The sequence below is a fragment of the Cyprinodon variegatus genome, unplaced genomic scaffold (assembly GCF_000732505.1).
Source record: "Cyprinodon variegatus isolate N-32 unplaced genomic scaffold, C_variegatus-1.0 Scaffold396, whole genome shotgun sequence".
In the NCBI taxonomy this organism is placed as follows: Eukaryota; Metazoa; Chordata; class Actinopteri; order Cyprinodontiformes; family Cyprinodontidae; genus Cyprinodon; species Cyprinodon variegatus.
In genome coordinates, this window is record NW_015150849.1 from 705,386 (window position 1) to 715,956 (window position 10,571).

The 10,571-nt window shown below is 41.5% G+C and overlaps 1 protein-coding gene across 1 annotated transcript in view; it reads right to left on the reverse strand.

Moving 5' to 3' along the window:
- LOC107092834 (retinoic acid-induced protein 1-like) overlaps positions 1 to 10,186 on the reverse strand; it is a 73,876-nt gene extending 63,690 nt beyond the window's left edge. The window contains exons 1-2 of the mRNA XM_015387499.1: positions 10,075 to 10,186; positions 8,156 to 8,434 (exon numbers count right to left, since the gene is read on the reverse strand). The gene's annotated coding sequence lies outside the window, so the exon portion shown is untranslated. The remainder of the gene's footprint in view (positions 1 to 8,155; positions 8,435 to 10,074) is intronic.
- Between the last annotated feature and the right edge of the window lie 385 nt (positions 10,187 to 10,571).

Genomic DNA, 10,571 nt, shown 5'->3' on the forward strand with positions numbered 1-10,571 from the left:
TGGAATCCTGAGGTTCTGAGTTCAAGCCCCACTCCCACAGACTGCCACTCAAGGTCTCTGAGATAGACCCTTGACCCAACACTGCTCCCCGGGTGCTACACAATGGCAGCCCACTGCTACTTAAGGGGATGGGTTAAATGCAGAGGTAACTTTCTCCAATGTGAGATCAATAAAGTTCAATTATTAACTTAAAGGTTTTTTCCTTTTCTTCCGACATTCAGGAAAAATTTTAGGCATCATCCGTTGAGCTTCTGGAATTTTTCATTATTACTTCAATTTTTCCTTTCAAAGCTTTAATGGCTGAAAAAGTCTGTTATTGCAATTTTATTCATGTTTGAATTAGTTTTAACATTTTGTTTTATAAAACTTAAGTTGCAAACCCTACGTCTTTAGCATAATGACCAAATAATTCTTTAAGAATGGACATAAAGACCATTTAATGTATTTATATTGATAAAAAATCATTTTAAGTTGCAGCTGAAGGTTGAACACCCTAGTTTCCTTTTGTGGGAACACAAATGATTGTTATCTTCTATATAATGTGGGTGAAAGGCTCCTATAACCATGACCTTCTTTTTAGTCGTGTTTCAACCATTAGTATCAGTGAATTTTATTGGGGTTTCATACACAAGATTAAGGAAATAATTAATTCAGTCTCCTTTGCAAAATAGCTACTGGATTCAGAGCGGTTGGGACCATCAGTTTTTTAAGTCTTGCTAAAGGTCTCTCTCCCAAATTATGTATTAAAATTTACCTTCAAGAAGTAAAATAAGTTACAACTAAAATATAAACATTATTTTTTAGATATAGAACTATAGAAATATTTCCATTGGTAAAAAATCAAACCCACATCAGGACAGATGCATGATCTTCTTTTCTTCACCTTTTAAATCAATGAAAGCTTAGATAAAGCCATGCATCCTTCAACCTTCATTTAGTTTTTTATTCTTCCTAAATTTAGCAGTGATAAAATTGGACAAATCAGAGGCAAATATAAGACAAAGCAAATAGTTTTTATGGACTTGCAGTTTTTAAATCAGAGATGAATGATCAGACGAGGGATATGAGAGAGAAGATGAGTCTATTTCGTGTCATGTTCTTCCACATTTCTCCCTCCTTGCTCCTTTTATCTTTCCTCTGACTTATCCTTAATGCTGCGTTATGTAACCGCAGCAGCTGTTTGAAGTCACAGGAGGGAAGGAAGGTGGGTAGAAAAGTTTTCAAAGTGCTGCTGCTGATCAGAACCCAGGAGACAAGCAAATGACAGAACTTGCTTCCAAAACAAACGCCTGGTCCCATCACACTTCCTGCACTTTTCTTTTTTTAATCAAACTGTTTGTTTTATTCTTCAATATGTGCAAATATGTATGCATGATGACACCCTCATAAAGTAAATAAAACATGTCAAACTGTTTATGGGAAACCATCAAATAGTGCAAAACAACTTAAGACAGGAAGGAGAGGCATATATTAATATCCAATTTTTAGTCTTTTTCCTTTTTTCAATCACATCTCAGTCTTACAGAAGGTTTATCTCCTCAGAGAACAGCTGGAAAAAACAAACTAACAATAAATTAAAGAAAGTTGAAAAGCAAAGTAAACGAAAAAAAAAAACAGAACAAAGGTTACTAATGCATGAGAGATTAAATTAAGAGATGTAAGAATCATTGGGCAAAAATATGATGAAATGGAATTTCATCATATTTATTGAGATTTTAAATGTTATTCAATTTAATAAAGTTAATATATAATATGAAACAAGAACTAAGTTTTATGGATTGTTAAGCACTTTAAACATAAAGACATTGACATACAGCCTGTAGTTTATAATGATGCAATGTAAATTATTGCTAGTAAAGCAGGAACAAAATAAGTTTTAAGAAAAAGAAAAACATGCAGAACAGAATATAAGAGAGCACAAAAATAAAAGTAAAACAAAAAAAAGAAAAATAAACAATTAACTGAAGGATTTTAAGGGCCTCTCTATATATTGATGAACAAACTCACACCAATACATAACTATCGATATAAGTTGATATGAAAGCCTTATTTCATAGCACATTTTCAGCCATTTTGCAACACCCAATATTAAATGCACTGTCTTCAGTTCCTTTTTTATAATATAAATCTGAATCAAAAACTCAGAGCTAAAAGAAAATCGGTTATCGGATAGGCAAGGGAAAGACTCCAATCATTACATCCTCCCTTTAAAACTTTTTGTTAGGTTCCTGGATTAACTGCTCTCTTTTTGTATATTTTCTCCTTAAGAAAGCCCACCAGCTGCAACTCTTATTTCCTTGCACACTTCCACTTATAAATGCGTTTCCACTTAAGTACCTAAAAACACACTCTAAAATTACTAGATTACTATAATTACAGCCTTTCTTGGTGCTGACAGCTGTACAGCCAACTCGGATCCTTACATATGCAAAATTTGGCCAAAATCCTTTAAAAACGCAGACATAACTCTGCACATTGTAGTGGATCGGGACGTGTGAGTGATGTCACAGCCTTCAGGTGCGACATCTCACCTAGTTCTCGTTGTGCATTTCCTTACAGTAAAGGAAAAAGAGACATAAATCTGTATGCGTTGTTTTACATTGGACAGGATGTACAATGTATATCAGTTTCTCATTCAATAAATTTGAAAACAAACTGTCTTTCTCATGGACACATCACGTTGCAAAGAGCATTGCCAGTCACAGTCACATGTGAGATGCCTTTAAGGCCTCGCACCAACACTTATTAGCATGGATACACACAAAATGTGTTGATTACTGATCTTTTACAAGCGCTATTTATTCCCCTTTAATGAGACACATGTGATCAAATACTCATCAGCGATGAAAAGACGGCCCACCACCACCACCGCCCCTCAACAACCCCCAGCCTCTTCCTAATTCTGTCTAGCAGCGGCAGCGGCAGTGTAAAGCCTTGTTTTGATGCAGCGAGGCTGGGATGAGATGATGAAGAGGAAGAAAACAGCTTAGAGGAGAGGAAAGAGGAGGAAGATGCTGAGGGACGCGAAGGACAGTTGATGAACTGCACAGAGCTGGACATCATCCAGATGCTTTTAATGAGCAAAGTGCCGCACCCAACACCTCGCACCTAATTGCATATACGCACACACACATAGACCTATACACACTGATGCAGGAAGCTTATTTTTGCCTCCCATACTCTGCAGCATCCCGCCATCCTGCACTAAGTACTCCCTCAAGATCAAACAAGCGGCTCACAGTAACCAGCATACAGATGAGCCTTTCCTCTCCCCTCCTCCCTCTCTCCCCTGCAGTAACCTCTTGCTCTTCCTCTCCTCTTTCCTTCCCTCTCCTCTTGCAGAGGGGAACACATTGGCCATCACTCAACAAACACACTGCGCTGACACTGCCCGGGATAGTCCAATAAAAACATATTACCTGCAAACTGCATTAAGGCCCAAGTGTGGGCCAGATGCACTCGCAAACACAGTCGTGTGTGTGTGTGTGCGAGAGGGGGCATCAGTGTGTAATCAGATCTAGGTTAGAAGCGACAGTATTCTGTTCACTGGAACAGCCTGTACCCGCCCTGTCACTCTGCATATGATCTGAGGTCCTGGATATAAACCGCCTGCTCTCAGTATGCCCATAAAGATGAAGTCTAAGTGTCTGAGATGAAGAGGATCTCTTTCAGTTCGTCCTTGGGTTTGGGCGCGACATCATGCTGCCAACACCATGTGTTTACACTTTTGCCTGCAATTCACAATAAAGCCATAGAAAACACACTTTGGAGTTGGCAGATTTCAAGTGCTCTGTTATTTTTCATAAACACATAAGCTGCCGTGTGATTATCCGAGCCACAGGGCCTTGCAAAACTAACATGAAAAACTTTATGGCTTTTTTTTATGCAGCCACAGCTCCTTTTTTATCAACACCGATCAGCTTCCCTCTTCACCTGAAGTAAAGCATCCCACAGCATGATACTGCCATACCATGCTTTACTATAGCAACCATGTGTTTGGAGTTATGTGAAGCACGACTTTTCTAGATTCCTTTCTGTGTTCTATGGCAAACAACAACCTTCACTACATTTCGGTTTGATGATTTTCCTCTTGCCAATCATCCATAAGCCAAAATTTGAAAAGAGTGTTTTTCCCAGCTAGGCTGCGGATATCTGCTCCACACTTTACTAAGCTTCTCTAATAAACCTCTGATGGCTTCATAGAACAAACGTATCCACCCAGATGGAAAATCTTTACTAATAGGGCAACTTCTGGGCAATTGACTAATCTGGATCTCATTTAGGGGTATCAGAGTAAGGACATCAGACTTCCCTTTCCCCTGACACCTCTTTTAGGTCCCCTGGGGAACACAGAGGAGTGCCTAGGCCAGACGAGACACATAGTGCCTCCAGCATGCCCTTGCCTCTTGTGTGGGACATGCCTAGAACACTTCCTGAGGGAGACATCCATGGCACATCTGAAACAGATGGACAAACTGCCTAAGATGACTCTCCTGAGTGAGGAGGAGCAGCAGCTCTACCCCGAGCCCCTCACCTGGTCTCCAAGGGAGTGCCTGGGCACCTTGCAGAAGAACCTTATTTTAACACCTTTTGTCCAGGATCTCATTCTCTTGTTCATATCCCTTGAAGGTAGTAACATAAACTTTTTATCTTTATATCTAAAAAACGTTACGAAACCATATTGTTTTGTTCCACATCACAATGTGCACTACTTTGTTTGAATGTGACAAAATCTGAGAAAGTTAAAGAAAAAAAAGGTACCGTGCATCGTGACAAACGTAGCTATCGCTGCTTCGTATTGATTTGTTTCACATCACCTTTCTTTCTGTTTGTGGAAACTGTAACATTACTTTGTGCTGTGCTCTGGACAGAAATTCAAAGCACACGCTCACTGCAGCATGCAGAGGGCTGGATTACCAAATAGGGTCATTTACAAGGTTTTGCAGCGTAGCAAATACTTTAAGAAGTTAAATAAATTGAGGCTGCAGGTCTCCGCAAGACATTCGGGCACACTGTTTTTCAACCCCTTCATCCCTCAGGAAGCTCAAGCCATCCTTTTGCACAAGTTGAACAGAAAGGTAGACACCCAGTTTCACTTTCATTACAAAATCAGTGGAGACAATTTACAAACAGCTTAAAAGAGATGATTTAAGGAAACCCGTTTATAAAAGAAAGCACAAATTTTCAGCATCAAATAATGTGAGTCATACGCGGATTCATTGCTCCCTGAAGCCTTGTCTGTGTTTGTAGCACTTTTCACTAATGAGGGACAAACATCTCTTTTTCCTCCATCTCCTCGTGTGTTTAATAACAAGCACAGAAAAAATGACCATGAGCCTTCTGGGCAATTATATGGGCTCTTGGGGGCTTATAGTGTGTTGCTTAGAAACACACAGACACAAACTTAGACTTTAGGAATTAGGTTAAAATTTATGAAAACGGGCAAGCCGATATAAATACAGGTGCAGACCAATGGAAAGACGGGGAGATTAGGGGTGAGGAGGAGAGCTGTCCTATGGGTTTTGGCGTCTTACAGACAGGAAGCTTTTTTTCCCCCACTCATGTATTTGTTTTTAATCAAAACAGGGGACTGCGAAGGAAGGTTGACGGAAGAGGAGGAAAAAAAACGAAAAAAAAAACAAACAAACAAATATGCACAAAGGGCAGCCTTTGCTTTCCATTTCACCAGAACAGCATGTTTCCAATTCCAGCATGCCCTTTACTGACCACCTGAGACACAAACAGACACACGCTTTCTGGTAACTCCCGCTCTTAGCTTCCTTTCATTGTGTTGCATCATACAGGAGGGAGATGAAGTCGGGCAAACTCTCTGCATTTTCTTAGCGAGGTCAGTGATTGTGCATCTTGTGACCTGTCTTATCTGTCTCTTTTTACACTGTAAACATTGTTCCGCATATCTCTAAGAAACACTTCCTCCACCATCAGCAGCACACAAAACATTGATATTCAGTTCTGTATCACACAAAAACATTCAGCATTGAATACAATTAATACCCATGCATCTCAGCTAATGGAGAAACAATTGAAAAACATCCCAGTTATCCAATTCAACAAGTGAAACTCATATACATTTGTTGCACAGATTGTTTTCAAGAGCTGCCGTCCATCGGCCCATCTACCGTCACGCTTAACCCTGCTGGGGTTGCGAGGGGTGCTGGTGCCTATGTCCAGCTGTCTATGGGCGAGAGGCGGGGTACACCCTGGACAGGCCGCGAGTCAATCGCAGGGCAACACAGAAACAAACCATTAAGAACACACTCATACCTAAAGAGAATTTAGAGAAGCTAATTGTTTTCAAGAGTTAATTTCTGTTTATTTTTAAGATTATGACTCAAAATGTATGAAAAGCTTACATTCAAATTGTTACAAATTTATAATATTATACAAAATAGAAATTGTATTACATAAAGTCTTGTGCCAGCTGAAGATTATGTCTCTGTAATGAACAGGATGTGCACTCACATCCTACTGCTCTTGAATTAATTACTGCAGTGGGACATGAAGGTGATCAGCCTGTGGCTGGGCTGAGCTGCTCTTATACATTGTTTATCTGCTGTCTATCACTGGTTTGAGATTGATTTCTAAATTATTCCTTGGTGCTTTTTTCACAATTCTTTTCCTTCCACTAAACTTTTCCCTGCTATTTTTTGGATCCAGTACCCGGGAGCAGTAAACGTTGCAAGCAATGACCTATGGTGTCCTACTTTCCTTCTGGAAGGTGTCAATAACTGTCTGTTGGACTGCCAAGTCAGCAATCTTACCTGCAGTGTGTTAGCCACAATATTTCTAGATTACAATTTAAGTTATTCTCATGCAACATGGAAATTTTCTGAGAATTATTTTTTTTTATTCAATCTAAATTGATGCACCTGTACATCCGTCTTCCTCCTCATTTCCCAAACTGATCTTTTTCATCAATAGTGCATTCTTTCCATGATACACACACACACGTTATGTCCCACTATCCTTAGGGGGAATTTGCATTGCCTTTCATTCATTTCACATTCACAACTGAGCCTAACCTAAACTTTATTCACATCTCAGTCCTAAACCTAAACCGCTTGAGCACCAGTTTACTGGAAAACCGGCCTTACACTGTCCCCACAAAGGTAACAAATACTTGGCCACACACACACACCAACACTATCTCACCCCTGTTTCTCTCCCAGACACTTCTCTCTGCACCCTCTCTCTGCGTTATCTCGGCCGTCACCCTCCCTCCTCCCTGTTGTGCTGCGCACCCACACGCTCTCACATGTTCTCCACCTCCCTCCCACCTTTATTTACTCTCCCCTTCCGTCACACCTCTTCCTTTCTATCCCTCTCTCCTCCTCTTGCATCCTCTCCATCCCCATCACCTCAGGGCCAGTTCGGCTGTGGGGTAGCATCAGTTTTGTGACACTGCAGTCTTAGTGCAGATTTTTAATGACAAGCTGGTGATAAAAGCAGGGTCAAACAGGAGCTTTTGAACAACAACAAAACATTTATGAGTCATATGCATAGGACCAGAATATATAAGTCCATGCTGTACTAAAAATAGCACACTGGCCACAGAAAATCCTCAAAAGAAATCCTCAAAAGATGCAACCACTTCATACCATAACATATTCATGCCTTAGACAGGATGCACATGCATGTGGGTGTATGTCAGATCCCTGCTTATGCAATGGTCAGAGTAAACAGCATGCTATGACACATCCCTGCGCCGACTTATAGCGCCGTGTTATGAGACTACGTAACACATTGACAGACTGTGGATGCTGATTGCTCCAAGGGAAGAGTTGAGGCTTAAAAGCTTGCATCCTTCCCACATCCATGTGTTTATTGAGCTGGTTTTCCATGCTGGTTGTTTGAACAGATGCTGGAGGAAAACAAGGTCGAGGCAGGTGTTGGTGGGTGTGTTTGTGTGTGTGTGTGTTTGTGTGGGAGGCAAATGCTCTGCCCCAGCAAAATGAAAATAGAGCGCAGTCCCAAGAGAGAGCCTGCTGTCCTCTATTAGGCGTGCAGATGTACACACAGACAGGCAGTGAGACAGACACACGCCCCCCTTTTTTTTTTGCATTCACTGCCATCACTTCATTCTGCAAGATTCCCCACAACATTTGGAAACAAATGACAGGTGGAAGCTCTGTACCTGTGTTAGGAGGGGTCAGCCGTTCTCCCCTCCTTCCTCCTATTCCCTTCTTGTTCAGCCGGTCTGGGCAGAGGTGAGCCAAGCAGAGGCGAGCCGAGCCAAGCGTACGGCGGCGAGGCTCAATCCTTTCACCCTGCGATGCTGAAAATGGCACCAATATTCCCTGACAGCAGCAGGCTGCCTTCCTCTCTCTCTCCTCCCTCTCTCTCTTCTCTCTTGCTCGCCTCCCTTCTCTGCTTGTCTGCTGCCATGTTGAGTGCACGTAGGGTGAGGGGCGGGCTGAAAGGAGGGAAGAAGGAGGGGTGAGAGGGAGAAGGGAAAGGAGGAAACAGTGAGGGGGGACTCAGGGGGATAAGAAAGCAATTAGAAGACAGCCCCTCTTCCTTCCAGTCAGGAATATATAATGGAATTAGCTCTAAAAGTGTGTGTGTGTCTGAGTGTGGGTTGGAGGTCAGGGGAGGTGAGGAGCGGGAGGTGTTGGGGTGCCCAGTCTTGCAGTCTCTGCTGGGGAGTCTAGCAGCCACCAATTGCAAAAGTGGGAAAGAGCAGATGGGAGAATGTCTGTGGAGTGATTGCAATCGCCCTGTGTGTGTGTGTGTGTGTGTGTGTGTGTGTGTGTGTGTGTGTGTGTGTGTGTGTGTCAGGACTAGAGAGAGAGATGGAGAGATTGCTGATGTGCTGTTTGGAGGGAGGAGGCGGCTGCTTCAAAGCCTTCCCATCTCCGGTTTTTCTCCCTCATCCTCCTCTTCCTGCTGTGTGTGTGTGTGTGTGTGTGTGTGTGTGTGTGTGTGTGTGTGTGTGTGNGTGTGTGTGTGTGTGTGTGTGTGTGTGTGTGTGTGTGTGTGTGTGTGTGTGTGTAAGTGTGGAGGCTTCATGCCTGTTTTGGTTCTGTTCTCCTTTTTTGTAACTGCATATTAAGTTGAAAATGTGTGTCTACGGATGAAAAAAAAAGAAGACTCGCTGAAATCTGTTTACTCATGTATGAAAAGCGATGACCATAATCCCAATGTGAGAGACGGTGATAGGAAAAAGATGAGTGGGAGCTTGCAGTGTTTTTTTTTCTGCGTTTGGGAGAAAATTAGATAACAAAAGGAAAAGAAAAAGGGGAGAGAGAGAGTGTGTTTGTTCCTGTGTGAAGATGTGTGAGTCTGTCTTTTGATGGATGGGGACTGAGCCAGGCGCTGCATGAGGGAGATATGTGCATGTCACTGATTGTGCCATGAATGAAAATAAGAAGGAAGGGAGAGGGAGTGAGTGAGGAGAGGAGAGGAAGGGAGGGGATTGAGTGAGACTCTCCTCCTATTCGCAACCATATTAAGTGCCAAAAGCGCCACGACATAATAAATGAATCAACAAATCATTATAAACAATGATTTAGCCATTTTTGACAAAAAAGCGCTCACAAAGTCCCTTTAAAGCTAAAGCCTTATGTTTTAATTGTAAGCTGCTTGATAAAAGTTTAATATTAGCTACACTGCAAAAAATAAAAATCTAAATCCTTTTTTTCTTAAAATAAGTGCATTTTTTCTTGAACTGATGAGGAAACTGAGACATTTTGCCAAATGGACAAGACAATTTACATTTAAAATAAGGAATAAAATAGCACATTTTTTTATTTCAAGTGCATATTATCTAATTATCTTATTTTAGGAGTAAATTACTCTCTGTTGGCAAATGATCTAATTTACCTAATCAAATTAAGGCGAAATACACCTAATTTAAGATTATTATTTTTTAAAACTTTTTTCTAGATTGTTTTTGTAGTGTAGAATATCAAAATGGGTAATCAATATAAGCAAATACTGAAATAAAGAAGGTCGAAGAGGGATATGATTTCTGTGTCTCCATTGTCTATTTGCTTTGAGTATCAAATAATAAGCAGTCCAGGTGCGTCTATAATTAACATCAGCGCCCCTCACCTGTTGTTTCAGTTGGCTCCTTGCAACAAACCTCGAAGCGTCATCTTGAATATCTCAGCCACTTGAGCAGCTCACTGTAAATGGCACTCGGGTGCAATTGAGGCAGTGGCCCGAAGACGCTTCTGGCACGTCCAGACGAGACGAGCAGCCTCTGCTGCGCACATTACCGTGAACAAACTCGCGCCGTTCAAGGGCGATTGATTCGGTGTTTAATTCCTCCTTGACGCAAAAGGATGCGCCTCAGTCTGACCTTGACGGCAGACTGGAGGAGGTTTGACTCTGTCACAGCAGACAAACACTAAGCGTTTCCTTAATGTGCCTGAATCTCATTTTGACTTGGCCTAATAAAAATGTATCCTGGTATTTTCCAGTTATAGCCAGCTAGGAGGACATTCCCAAGTTTAGTCGCTATAAAGAAAAAATTCCTTATTTTCACACAATGAGATGAGCAGCAGCACTTCTTTCTCTTTGAAGCTAATCTAAAACTAATCAGACTG